The sequence below is a fragment of the Papaver somniferum genome, chromosome 10, assembly GCF_003573695.1.
Source record: "Papaver somniferum cultivar HN1 chromosome 10, ASM357369v1, whole genome shotgun sequence".
In the NCBI taxonomy this organism is placed as follows: domain Eukaryota; kingdom Viridiplantae; phylum Streptophyta; class Magnoliopsida; order Ranunculales; family Papaveraceae; genus Papaver; species Papaver somniferum.
Window position 1 is genome coordinate 932,296 of NC_039367.1, and position 14,519 is coordinate 946,814.

A 14,519-nucleotide genomic window follows, 5' to 3' on the forward strand; every position below is an offset into this window, starting at 1 on the left:
GTGTCCGGTTCAATCATCCACGAATTTCACATCCACGGATCAGCGGATGACACGGACCGGTTACGGATTAACCACGAATTTCTTATGAAAAAAAATCATTAGCAAGTTATGGAAAGAAAAACATTCAGGAGTTTACATCTTGTGGTAGTGGTGGTGCTGCTTATCCTTTCGATCTTTTCTGCTTCTGTAGATCTCAGCTTTTCACTCTAAAATGTTCCTACAGTGGATGTGGATTACTGGATTCCCAGTACCCTGTTGTGGTGCATTATCGCGTGCTCTGATTATTGGTCCTCATTGGGAGGTGTGTGTCAATAAATCCAACCAAATGTTCTCGCTAGAGTGATTGATCATGAGACATGGGCTTAATATGTTGTTGGTGTTATATCCTGCGCAAGTGCGCAACTCTTTAATTAGATCTTGTTTCACTTATAACTAATGTTTACCTTACGGTGCGGGTGAATCCGCGGATTTACAAAATCAACCGCAACCAAATCGCTAAACCTTGCGGATTTGAAAACTCAATCATAACCGGCTCATACACTCTTGCGGATTGGTTTTCACTCGCAGTTTTGCAGACGGTTATGAGTGAAATCCGCGCTTTCGATTTTTCTGTACACCCATAGGTAGGGCTAAAAAATGGTGACGATTAGCACTGTGGTTGAAGGTTGCCATAAATTTTGATGGTAATGGGAGCTTCCAGAGTCTCTTGACAATACGCTGCATTCTCTGACCCACTTAGTTATTCCGATCTTCTTGGCAGAACATCTTAGACACATTATTTTTGTTTTTTTTTAACATCTTAGACACATGCCGAGTGCTACATTGCCTTTTATAATACCATCCTAGCAAAAAAAACCATGTATGTGAAAGTTCTCTAATGATTTATTCTCCTAGTTTAATTGGGGGCCATGAAAACTAATTGGGGGTCTCGTACTGGAGGACAAAAAAGGTCACCTAAATTTAATTTAAGTCACCCTTTATCCAAATATTTCTGTAATGACTAATTTATCTCTTATTTAATTAGTGATGATCTTACTTAATTAGGTTAACCATTTTTTTATTCTTTTCTCAACTTTTTCGATTGCAGTTTCTTTTTTTTTTGTCCGCAAAAATTTGTATGAAAAGTCGTCACGGTATTTATCAATTTTTTTTAAGATAATGACGACTCTAAACAATAGTTAATGTTTCCAATAACGACTCTAAGTGTTGTTATTGTTCACATTGACAACACACAGTCGTCATTGAAAGTGGTAACAGTTAGAATCGTTAACGACTCTTTCAAATCGTCGTGAAAACAGTGACACTCTTGGAGTCGTTATTCATAACATTAACAACTCTTTAGAATCGTCATATAGACCACAGCGACGCTTTGACTCGTCATTCAAAACAGTAACGACTCTAAAGTGTCGTTATTAACGAATCTTTAAAGCTATCATATATAAAAAGACTAAAAAAAGAAGGTAGTATTTTCATAGTCGGATGAATACGTCTCTGAAAATTTTGGGATGCAAATAAAATTTCAAGACCCCCAATTAATATTCATGGCCCCCAATTAAACGAGGTTTATTCTAAGCCTATAAGTTTCATTGAGGTTCTTACAAACATAAAGAATCCTTCCTAACTTTATGTACATTTTTGGGAATCATTTTTATTTCTCCATGAAAGGGTAAACTAATCTTTTCAACACCGCGTAGGATATCCCATATCTAAAATGCTTGTCATCGTTTAACGGAGCTTTGGTTTTTCTAGATTGGCCTTGGGCTTTCAGAAAGAAGCTGCACACCGGGATGAGCATTTTATCCGTAATCCGCGGATTTAACCGGGACTAACCACAGTTTTGTAGATGGATGTCCAGACCGTTTGCTAATGCGTCGGTCGCGGATGAGATTTTTGAAATCCAACGGACTACGGATTAGGCCCGGATGCAACCTTGAAAATCCGTTGGACATCCATATCAGTTAATTTGTATAATTTCTAGAAAATCTATAGATAGTTTTGGAATTTTTAAGGTGTTTGCTTGGAGTGTTGTCCATGACACTTCTATATTTATGTATATATATAAAATGTGTAGGTTCAATGAGAGGTCGTCTACATTAGCTTTATTTTTTCACTATAAATTTTAACTAACACAAACTTGTTGGATTATTCCCGCACCCAATCCGTTTATCGGTGCATCCATTAGATACAAATCGGTTGTTGGATTCGATGCGGATGCCAAATTTAAAATCGTTAGTGAATTGGATTGGATGAGATGAGGTAAAACCGGTTCACAGTTTCCCATGCTCACCCCTGCCCCTAGCTGCAGACATGAATGAGGTAACCCAATGATTGCCATATTTGTTAGCCACATATCTATGTGATCATATGGATGGAAGTGGATGGCGATCCGTGTGAAAATAAGGAACCAATGAGTTAGCGACACAGCACGAAGTTAAGTGATATAAAAACTGTCCCAATCTCTCTCTATGTGTTTGTTTACCCTTGTTTCTCTTTCTCTCCGGCAAGTTCTAGTCTGTTCTGGATCTACAAAAAGGAACAAAGATATCTCTCTCTAGCCATCGTGATGGGCGGTGGTGGGTCGTCGTCAAAGGAGGTGGTGGCGAAGAAGGGTGGAATAGAAGAATACGAAGCAGTTACTGAAGCCATAGAGAATCAGCAAGCCAGGATTATGACTTATCTCGTCTGTACTGTTGGGTTTTATATGTTTTCTAAAATTTTTGGGGAAGTTTATTCTAGATTCAGAAACAGGAGATCTAGACGCTGATGATCAAAAAGAAGATACTAAGAAACTAGGGAACATCCGATCTATTTGGGTTCTTTTCTCTTTTCTGGTAGTAGATATTTGTGATCGGTGGAGTTAGGGTTTATATTTATTGACATAAGAAAATCTGTGATATTTCAATCTAATAGTTCCTGTTTTACTAATTTTAATTAATTAATCAATAGGATCAGATTTGGGGATAAAGGAAAATGCTAGGTTGACCGCGCATTCCTCCCGACAAACCTACCGACTGAGATATATGGGGGATAAATACTTCCTTTTGATTCCAAATTGATTAATTAATATTTTATGGGTATCTCAGTCGGGGTTAAAAAAAGAATTTGAAAATAATTGATCAATTGGTATGTTAAAATCATATTAAGCACCGTCCTCTGCTATATCAAAACGTTGTATTCTGGTGTTTAGGTGGTCTTAACATCACTAATCGTTTATCAAAAAAAAACCCCAAAAAAAAATCACTAAGCTTAGCTAATATGTGTTCTACATTGGGCCCTCCATTCAGTCTTGGTTTACAGACAACAGACTTGCCAGAATTTTGGCTGGTCATTAGGGCTGCCTCAGAACACAGTGTTGCTATTCAGCACATGTGGAGTTGTAGCCAAAAACCAAATCATATGTCGCTGATTTATGTTTGTTGCCGTAAATCAAATGTCGCTGATTTGTAGCCAAAAACCAAATCAAATGTCGCTGGTTGGTTTTCTTACTAATTTTGGATCGAAGCTGATCTGTGTTTTGTTTAATGAGAAGGGTAGGCTGTTTCCCTCCATTGCTCCTAGTCTTCTCATGTAGTATATTGGCTACGCACCAGAGTTTTTGGCTAGTCCATGTTAGAAAAAACAGCTTTGTTATACTAAATTTGCATGGACTATGTTTTGATCTCTAGACCTATTACCCACTATTTATTTTTTCATTTGAATAGATAAAATAATAGTCCCACATAGACTAAAATCTAAAGAGTTTTAGACTTAAATACCATAGAATTGGCTAAAAGGGCATGGCCCTTGGGTCATTAGACTTTTGTGTGAGGGGGGAAGGCCTAGACTAGGGAAAGGTTGCATTTCCCGTACGCGCGGTGCTTCGCACAGAAGAACGCACGCCGCCGTCCGTCCGGTTGGGCTCGGGTTCGGGTGTGGGTGTGGGTGTGGGTGTGGGTGCACTTGCAACCCTGGGAAGGATCACTGGAATGCTCTCTACAGAGTTCTAAGGTATCTGAGAGGAACTTCAAACTATTGCTAACTGGATATCAGACTCAGATGAGTGCAAATCCACTAGTGGGGAGGAAGCTGAATGGATACGAGGTTTCCTGGGAGGAATTACACTATGGCCCAAGCCTGTGTCTTCGATCGCAATCCACTGTGACAGTCAAGCTGCTATTGGATGCACAAAGAATAGTGTATGCAACGGAAAATCTATACATCTTCAAAGAATACACAAGACAGTGAAACAACTACTCTCTACTGGTATCATCTCTATAGACTTTGTGAAGTCTAAAGATAATATTGCAGATCCTTTGACGAAAGGGTTATCTAGAGAGGTAGTTAGATCCACATCGAAGGGGATGAGACTCAAGCTCATAGAATAAATCGCCATGAAGGACACTCAACCTTGTGAATGGAGCTCCAAGAATAAGGTTCAATGAGATAACTAATTTTTGGTGATGTCAAGAGAGCACTATCTTTGTCCCTCCCTATGGTGTAACCGTATGATAGTGCTGCCTGCATGTTTTAGGATGATCTGTCAAGATCTTAATGAGTTCCATGACTTTGCTTAAAGCGGAGTGTGGCAGGACACTCTTAATGGACTCACCTATGTGGATGTTAGAAGTGGGGCCGCTTCCTATGAGAATTTGAGATTTTTCTCTAGAGACATTCACTAAATCCGGGATTTAGCCCACGGCCAAAACGGGCACAACGGCAAGAGCTTGGCAGCATTCTTTTTCTTTAAGACATCAAAGTGTGGTTGTTATTTCTGAATTGCACTCACTGTTGGCGGTTCAAGACATTGTGTTCACCGTAACAACAAGCAGTTCCTGTAACCTCTCACTAAGTTAAGGTTCAATCTCTGGGACACCTTAGCCTAATATTGATGTATTATGTTTTCTCGAATTTCGTCGATATGTTTTATCATTCATGTGGGGGATTGTTAGAAAAAACGGCTTTGTTATACCAAATTTGCATGGACTATGTTTTGATCTCTAGACCTATTGCCCACTACTTGTTTTTTCATTTGAATAGATAAAACAATAGTCCCACATAGACTAAAATCTAAAGAGTTTTAGACTTAAATACCATAGAATTGGCTAAAAGGGAATGGCCCTTGGGTCATTAGACTTTTGTGTGAGGGGGAAGGCCTAGACTAGGGAAAGGTTGCCTTTCCCGTACGCGCGGTGCTTCACACAGAAGCACGCACGCCGCCGCCGTCCGTCCGGTCGGTCGGGTTGGGTTCGGGTTCGGGTGTGGGTTCATTAGATCCTATCTTTTTGCTAAAACTTTTGGTACGTGTTTTACACACATGTAGAAGAATCTTCTTCTTTGTCTGCACATGTTTGTCTTGGCTTTCTTGTCTGTACGTATTTGTTTTGGCAACACTGTTTTTAACCAACACACTGCTCTAAGCCTGACAAAAGCAACACTGTTTTTAACCAAACATTACCGGTATTTCTTTCATACGCATGGTTTTGTTGCATGCATTTTTCCTCTCGTTTGTAACGTCTTAAACACTATATAAGGGAGGAGTCTTGAGGTCTTTTGATACACAACATAGAAACATCTCTTCTTCTGCTCTCCCTCTGCTTTCAGAAAATAAGTTTTTATTTCTAGTTTCTCTGTTTTTAGCTTTTGCTAACACTGTCAAGTTCTAAGGGTACTCTCTTTGTATGCTACATTGAGGGGTACTATCAGTAGTTGTATTCTGGAGGTGACCCGCCAACTGTTATAGCATCTCAGCGGAGTAGCAGGCGATATTGCCTTTAGGACATCGTATCGTATACGTGCCTCTACATTTTCAGTGCATCTCCAGCAACATCGGTTTGAGCTAAGTATCTTCTTCTCAGTTACATTATTAGTTCTATGTCCAACATTCTAAAGGCAATATCCTCTTTAATATATTTTTTGTAACAACATGGGAAAGAGTACTGTAGACAAACCCCCAAAGTTTAGTGGCAAATACTTTAAACGATGGCAGTCCAAAATGTTATTCTTCTTAAAAGACCAAAGGCTAGATGAAGTTGCATTAGAAAGACCCTCAAGAAGGCTTCATGACCGTGGCTATGAAGATAGACTGGATAGGTGGACTAGGAAGAATTACATGTGCAAAAACCACATTCTTAACTGTGTGGATGACTCCTTGTACGACTTTTATAATGCAAAAGAGAATTTTACTGCTTTTGATTTATGGGAAGCCCTAGAAGAAAAATATTTTGCAGAGGCTGCTGGAAGCAAGAAGTTCTTGGTAGCTAGGTTCCTGGAATATAAGATGACTGATGAAAAGTATGTTGTAGAACAATTCGTCGAACTCCAGCTACTCATAAACGAAATTTTTGCTGAAGGAATGCATATTGATGAATCTCTACAAGTATTTGCAGTAATTGAAAAGCTACCACCCTCATGGAACGAGTACAAGAGGAGGCTGCGACACAAGAATCGCGAAATCACCATGGTAGAGCTGGGGAAAAAGATCCAGGTGGAGGAACTTCTGTGCTGCAAGGACAAAAGCCTGATGCTGAGCAAAGACATGTCCAACAAAGCTCATGTCTTGGACGATAATGCTGCGTCAAAGAAAAGGCACGGAGAATCCAGAAAAAATGGTAAACGTAACAAACAACGTAACTCCAAAGGTAACAATATTAAGCCAAAGGGTTGTGTCTCCAAAAACACCATCAAAGGCGACTGCTATAACTGTGGGAAAACTGGTCATATGGACAAAGACTGTAGGGAACCTAAAAAGACCAAAAATGATCCTAAACAGAAAAATAAGGAAAACGTAGTAGATGATTCTGGATATTTTACTGGCATGGTGTCTGAAGTCAACCTTGTCACTAATGTGACCAATGTGAGAGACTGGTGGCTTGATTCTGGAGCCACCAGGCATGTCTGTAAGTTCAGAAATGCTTTCTACTCCTATAACAAAGTAGGAGACGATGAGAAATTGTTTATGGGAAACTCTTCTACCTCTAAAGTGGTAGAAAAGGCAAGGTTGAATTGAAGCTCACTTCAGGAAAAACTCTCGCATTGAATGACGTGTATCACGTCCCGGACATATGCAAGAATCTTATCCCAGAAACCATCTTACTTGGGAAAGGTTTTAAATTTGTAGCTGAGTCTAACAAAGTTGTAATCTCTAAGGGTGGTGACTTCGTAAGAAAAGGAACCAAAATAGGACCTAAAACTGTAGACTGTGTTTTCCTAGGATATCCTGAGCACACTAGTGCTTATAGGTTCATGGTAATTGGTGAGAACACCATAATGGAATCCAGAGATGCAGTGTTTTTCGAACACATTTTCCCTTTAGGGTCTGGACCTCATAAAAGGGTCCGCGATGATCTCTCAGATGTTCCCTCGACTAATCAACCCCCGTCTCTAGATGCTGAAACCGAACCTAGAAGAAGTAAGAGGGTCAGAACCGAGAAAAGTTTTGGTCCATATTTTGTGACTCTTACGGTAGAGTCTGAACCCCAAACTTATAAGGAAGTTATGACCTCTCCGGAAGCTCCCTTCTGGGAAGAAGCTTCAAATAATGAGTGGGATTCCATTCAACAAAATGAAACTTGGGACCTTGTAGACTTACCTCCTGGTAGTAAAACCATAGGTTGCAAGTGGGTCTTCAAAAGGAAACTTAGAACAAATGGAACTATAGAAAAACACAAAGCTAGGTTGGTAGCTAAAGGGTATAGACAACAGGAAGGATTAGATTTTTTTGATACCTATTTACCGGTCACAAGAATCACTTCTATCCGGATGCTGATGCTATTGCTTTTGCTTTCTTCTATTTATGATTTGCATATACATCAGATGGATGTTAAAACCTGTTTTATATGGTGAATTGAATGAAGAAATTATTGGACCAACCTGAAGGTTTTGTTGTGAAAGGTTATGAAGAAAGTATGCAAACTGAAAAAATCTTTGTATGGTTTAAACAAGCACCCTAAACAGTGGCATTAAAAATTTAATCATGTAATGATATCTAATGGCTCAACGTTAATGAATATGATAAATGTGTTTACATTAAATCTGTGGGTGATTCTCATGTTATTGTGTGCCTATATGTTGATGATATGCTCATTGTAGTAAACCTTGATAGTATTAATACCACTAAAGGATGGCTTAACGAAACTTTGACATGAAAGACTTAGGACCTGCTGATGTAATATTAGGGATGAAAATCAGAAAGATGTCTGAGGATATAGCCTTAGTCAATCTCATTATGTTGAAACTGTTCTTAAGAGATTTAATCATGAAAATGCTAAACCTGCAACTACTCCTTATGATCCCAATTGTAAATTGAAAAAGAACAAGGGTGAGGGTATTTATCAACTTGAGTATTCTCGTGTTATTGGCAGTCTTATGTATTTAATGAACTGTACAAGACCTGATATTGCCTACACTGTGAGTAGATTAAGCAGGTACACTTGCAACCCTGGGCAGGATCACTGGAATGCTCTCTACAGAGTTTTAAGGTACCTGACAGGAACTTCAAACTATTGCTTAAGTTTTGGGAAGTATCCTGTTGTGATAGAAGAGTACTGTGATGCTAACTGGATATCAGACTCGGATGAGTGCAAATCCACTAGTGGGTACATCTTCACACTTGGTGGTGCGTCTGTGTCATGGAAGTCATCCAAAAAGACATGTATTGCTCGATCCACCATGGAGTCTGAGTTTATAGCCTTGGAGAAAGTTGGGGAGGAAGCTGAATGGATACGAGGTTTCCTGGGAGGAATTCCACTATGGCCCAAGCCTGTGTCTTCGATCGCAATCCACTGTGATAGTCAAGCTTCTATTGGATGCACAAAGAATAGTGTATACAACGGAAAATCTATACATCTTCAAAGAAGACACAAGACAGTGAAACAACTACTCTCTACTGGTATCATCTCTATAGACTTTGTTAGGTCTAAAGAGAATATTGAAGATCCTTTGACGAAAGGATTATCTACAGAGGTAGTTAGATCCACATCGAAGGGGATGGGACTCAAGATTATAGAATAAATCTCCATGAAGGACACTCAACCTTGTGAATGGAGCTCCAAGAATAAGGTTCAATGAGATAACTAATTTTGGTGATGTCAAGAGAGCACATCTTTGTCCCTCCCTATGGTTGTAACCGTATGATAGTGCGCCTACATGTTTTAGATGATCTGTCAAGATCTTAATGAGTTCCATGACTTTTGCTTAAAGCGGAGTGTGGCAGGAAACTCTTAATGGACTCACCTAGTGGTGTAGGAAGTGGGGGCCGCTTCCTATGAGAATTTGAGCTTTTCTCTAGAGACATTCATTAAGTCCGGGATTTTTTTAGCCACGGCCAAAACGGTACATGGCAAGAGATTGGCAGCTTCTTTTCTTTGAGACATCAAAGTGTGTTGTTATTCTGAATTGCACTCACTGTTGGCGGTTCAAGAAATTGTGTTCACCGTAACAACAAGCAGTTCCGGTAACCTCTCACTAAGTTAAGGTTCAATCTCTGGGACACCTTAGCCTAATATTGATGTATTACGTTTTCTCGAATTTCGTCGATATGTTTTATCATTCATGTGGGGGATTGTTAGAAAAAACGGCTTTGTTATACCAAATTTGCGTGGACTATATTTTGATCTCTTGACCTATTGCCCACTACTTGTTTTTTCATTTGAATAGATAAAACAATAGTCCCACATAGACTAAAATCTAAAGAGTTTGAGACTTAAATACCATAGAATTGGCTAAAAGGGCATGGCCCTTGGGTCATTAAACTTTTGTGTGAGGGGGGAAGGCCTAGACTAGGGAAAGGGTGCCTTTGCCGTACGCGCGGTGCTTCGCACAGAAGCACGCACGTCGCCGCCGTCCGTCCGGTCGGTCGGTCGGTCGGGTTCGGGTTCGGGTGTGGGTGTGGGTTCATTAGATCCTATCTTTTTGCTAAAACTTTTGGTACGTTTTTTACGCACATGTAGAAGAATCTTCTTCTTTTTCTGCACATGTTTGTCTTGGCTTTCTTGTATGTACGTATCTGTTTTGGCAACACTGTTTTTAACCAACACATTGCTCTAAGCCTGACAAAAGCAACACGGTTTTTAACCAAACATTACCGGTATTTCTGTCATACGCATTTTTTTGTTGCATGCATTTTTCCTCTCGTTTGTAACGTCTTAAACACTATATAAGGGAGGAGTCTTGAGCTATTTTGATACACAACATAGAAACATCTCTTCTTCTTCTCTCCATCTGCTTTCAGTAAATAAGTTTTTATTTCTAGTTTCTCTGTTTTTAGATTTTGCTAACACTGTCAAGTTCTAAGGGTACTCTCTTTGTATGCTACATTGAGGGGTACTATCAGTAGTTGTATCCTGGAGGTGACTCGCCAACTGCTATAGCATCTCAGCGGAGTAGCAGGCGATATTGCCTTTAGGACAGCGTATCGTATACGTGCCTCTACATTTTCTGTGCATCTCCAGCAACATCGGTTTGAGCTAAGTATCTTCTTCTCAGTTACATTATTAGTTCTATTCCAACAATCTAAAGGCAATATCCTCTTTACTATATTTTTTGTAACAACATGGGAAAGAGTACTGTAGACAAACCCCCAAAGTTTAGTGGCAAAGACTTTAAACGATGGCAGTCCAAAATGTTATTCTTCTTAAAAGACCAAAGGCTAGATGAAGTTGCCTTAGAAAGACCCTCAAGAAGGCTTCATGACCGTGGCTATGAAGATAGACTGGATAGGTGGACTAGGAAGAATTACATGTGCAAAAACCACATTCTTAATTGTCTGGATGACTCCTTGTACGACTTTTATAATGCAAAAGAGAATTTTACTGCTTTTGATTTATGCGAAGCCCTAGAAGAAAAATATCTTGCAGAGGCTGCTGGAAGCAAGAAGTTCTTGGTAGCTAGGTTCCTGGAATATAAGATGACTGATGAAAAGCCTGTTGTAGAACAATTCGTCGAACTCCAGCTACTCATCAACGAAATTCTTGCTGAAGGAATGCATATTGATGAATCTCTACAAGTATCTGCAGTAATTGAAAATCTACCACCCTCATGGAACGAGTACAAGAGGAGGCTGCGACACAAGAATCGCGAAATCACCATGGTAGAGCTGGGGAAAAAGATCCAGGTGGAGGAACTTCTGTGCTGCAAGGACAAAAGCCTGATGCTGAGCAAAGACATGTCCAACAAAGCTCATGTCCTGGACGATAATGCTGCGTCAAAGAAAAGGCACGGAGAATCCAACAAAAATGGTAAACGTAACAAACAACGTAACTCCAAAGGTAACAATCTTAAGCCAAAGGGTGGTGTCTCCAAAAACACCATCAAAGGCGACTGGTATAACTGTGGGAAAACTGGTCATATGGCCAAAGACTGTAGGGCACCTAAAAAGACCAAAAATGATCCTAAACAGAAAAATAAGGCAAACGTAATAGATGATTCTGGATATTTTACTGGCATGGTGTCTGAAGTCAACCTTGTCTCTAATGTGACCAATGTGAGAGACTGGTGGCTTGATTCTGGAGCCACCAGGCATGTCTGTAAGTTCAGAAATGCTTTCTACTCCTATAACAAAGTAGGAGACGATGAGAAATTGTTTATGGGAAACTCTTCTACCTCTAAAGTGGTAGGAAAATGCAAGGTTGAATTGAAGCTCACTTCAGGAAAAACTCTCGCATTGAATGACGTGTATCACGTCCCGGACATATGCAAGAATCTTATCCCAGAAACCATCTTACTTGGGAAAGGTTTTAAATTTGTAGCTGAGTCTAACAAAGTTGTAATCTCTAAGGGTGGTGACTTCGTAGGAAAAGGATATGTCACTGAAAACATGATTAAGATTAGTGTACTTTCTTTGAACTTGAATGACAATGCATCTTCTTCTTCTTATGTTTGTGGCTCCTCACATGTTTGGCATGATAGACTAGGACATGTTAATTTCAAATCCATTGAAAGACTTGCTAAATTAGGATGCATTCCTAAAATAAACATTGACAGAGGTCATAAATGTGAAATTTGTGTTGAATCTAAATATGCAAGAAAACCCTTCAACAAAAGGTTTGAAAGTAGTACAACTCCCCTAGAATTAATCCACTCGGATTTGGGAGATTTGAAATCATCACCAACTAGAGGAGGTAAAAAATGGTACATCACTTTTATAAATGATCACTCAAGATACTGTCAGGTTTATCTTCTTAGAAGTAAAGATGAAGCCTTAGACGCTTTTAAATTATATAAACTTGAAGTAGAAAACCAAAGAGGTGTTACTATTAAAAATCTTAGGTCAGACCGAGGCGGTGAGTATATGATACCTATAGGAGAATTCTGCAAACTTAATGGCATCATTCATGAAACTACTGCACCTTCTTCACCTGAGTCGAATGAAGTAGCTGAAAGGAAAAACCGAACTCCCATAGATATGGTGAACGGTATGTTAGCTAGTTCAGGGCTACCTTCGAACCTGTGGGGCGAAGCAATTCTCTCTGCATGCTATATCTTGAACCGAGTTCCATTTAAGAAATCCGACAAAAAACTCCATATGAGTTATGGAAAGGAAGACAACCGTCCTATGCATACTTTAAAGTGTGGGGGTGTTTGGCCAAGGTGGCCACTCCTCGTTCCAAGAAAAAACCAAAATAGGACCTAAAACTGTAGATTGTGTTTTCCTAGGATATCCTGAGCACACTAGTGCTTATAGGTTCCTGGTAATTGGTGAGAACACCATAATGGAATCCAGAGATGCAGTGTTTTTCGAACACATTTTCCCTTTAGGGTCTGGACCTCATAAAAGGGTCCGCGATGATCTCTCAGATTTACCTTCGACTAGTCAACCCCCGTCTCTAGATGCTGAAACCGAACCTAGAAGAAGTAAGAGGGTCAGAACCGAGAAAAATTTTGGTCCAGATTTTGTGACTCTTACGGTAGAGTCTGAACCCCAAACTTATAAGGAAGCTATTACCTCTCCGGAAGCTCCCTTCTGGGAAGAAGCTTCAAATAATGAGTGGGATTCCATTCAACAAAATGAAACTTGGGACCTTGTAGACTTACCTCCTGGTAGTAAAACCATAGGTTGCAAGTGGGTCTTCAAAAGGAAACTTAGAACAGATGGAACTATAGAAAAACACAAATCTAGGTTGGTAGCTAAGGGGTATAGACAACAGGAAGGATTAGATTTCTTTGATACCTATTTACCGGTCACAAGAATCACTTCTATCCGGATGCTGATTGCTATTGCTTCTATTTATGATTTGCATATACATCAGATGGATGTTAAAACTGCTTTTTTATATGGTGAATTGAATGAAGAAATTTATATGGACCAACCTGAAGGTTTTGTTGTGAAAGGTTATGAAGATAAAGTATGAAAACTGAAAAAATCTTTGTATGGTTTAAAACAAGCACCTAAACAGTGGCATGAAAAATTTAATCATGTAATGATATCTAATGGCTTCAAGGTTAATGAATCTGATAAATGTGTTTACATTAAATCTGTGGATGATTCTCATGTTATTGTGTGCCTATATGTTGATGATATGCTCATATTAGGTAGTAACCTTGATAGTATTAATACCACTAAAACCATGCTTAACGAAAACTTTGACATGAAAGACTTAGGCCCTGCTGATGTAATCTTAGGGATGAAAATCAGAAAGATGTCTGATGGATATAGCCTTAGTCAATATCATTATGTTGAAACTGTTCTTAAGATATTTAATCATGAAAATGCTAAACCTGCAACTACTCCTTATGATCCAAATTGTAAATTGAAAAAGAACAAGGGTGAGGGTATTTATCAACTTGAGTATTCTCGTGTTATTGGCAGTCTTATGTATTTCATGAACTGTACAAGACCTGATATTGCCTACACTGTGAGTAGATTAAGCAGGTACACTTGCAACCCTGGGCAGGATCACTGGAATGCTCTCTACATAGTTCTAAGGTACCTGAGAGGAACTTCAAACTATTGCTTAAGTTTTGGGAAGTATCATGCTGTGCTAGAAGAGTACTGTGATGCTAACTGGATATCAGACTCAGATGAGTGCAAATCCACTAGTGGGTACATCTTCACACTTGGTGGTGCGTCTGTGTCATGGAAGTCATCCAAACAGACATGTATTGCTCGATCCACCATGGAGTCTGAGTTTATAGCCTTGGAGAAAGCTGGGGAGGAAGCTGAATGGATACGAGGTTTCCTAGGAGGAATTCCACTCTGGCCCAAGCCTGTGTCTTCGATCGCAATCCACTGTGACTGTCAAGCTTCTATTGGATGCGCAAAGAATAGTGTATACAACGGAAAATCTATACATCTTCAAAGAAGACACAAGACAGTGAAACAACTACTCTCTACTGGTATCATCTCTATAAACTTTGTGAGGTCTAAAGAGAATATTGCATATCCTTTGACGAAATGGTTATCTAGAGAGGTAGTTAGATCCACATCGAAGGGGATGGGACTCAAGATTATAGAATAAATCGCCATGACGGACACTCAACCTTGTGAATGGAGCTCCAAGAATAAGGTTCAATGAGATAACTAATTTTTGGTGATGTCAAGAGAG